At 44.7% G+C, this 564-nt stretch overlaps 1 non-coding gene across 1 annotated transcript; it reads left to right on the top strand.

The window, feature by feature from the left end:
• The first annotated feature begins 112 nt into the window (after positions 1–112).
• Positions 113–186, top strand: trnai-aau. The gene has a single exon. It is a non-coding gene; the product is annotated as a tRNA-Ile (tRNA).
• Positions 187–564: the final 378 nt, after the last annotated feature.

The raw sequence follows: 564 nt of genomic DNA, 5'->3' as shown, positions 1-564 counted from the left end.
GACTGATTGCAATTCTCTGTGAGCAACATTGATGCGAAAACACATTTCCAAGTACTGTGAAGAAGTGCTTAACCAACTTCACAGTCGGGATGAGTAAATTCCCGAGACGTGCGGCGCCGTGGCTTAGTTGGTTAAAGCGCCTGTCTAATAAACAGGCGATCCTGGGTTCAATTCCCAGCGGTGCCTGTTTGTTGCATTCGTATTTGGGCTTGGTGTTTCAACTCGTTACAACTGCCGTGTCAACCAAGTCAGCGCCTTTTTGGACATTCACCCTGTTATGAATTGGAGACCAGGTTAAGTTACAACAGTGACTTTTTTTTTAGTCCCGAACTATCAATAAAGTCTGTGGTTTCTTTCCGTTATTCCACAAGCACTTCTGCTTCTTATCCTCTTTCTCCCCCTCCTTCATTCCCAGTTTGGTAGGAATAACGAGATTACACAGGAGGTGTTGCAGATTTGCCGGGGAAGTTTGTGGTAATGACCGAGACACCACCAGCTGATCACTCTCATTCTCTCATGTCAAAGTTCATTCATTTAAACCAACAGTGTATACATCGTTGTGCT

Source organism: Chiloscyllium plagiosum, unplaced genomic scaffold (assembly GCF_004010195.1).
Source record: "Chiloscyllium plagiosum isolate BGI_BamShark_2017 unplaced genomic scaffold, ASM401019v2 scaf_78771, whole genome shotgun sequence".
Classification (NCBI taxonomy): Eukaryota; Metazoa; Chordata; class Chondrichthyes; order Orectolobiformes; family Hemiscylliidae; genus Chiloscyllium; species Chiloscyllium plagiosum.
Note: the sequence above shows the minus strand (reverse complement) of the source record. Positions and strands in the feature narration are given on the sequence as shown.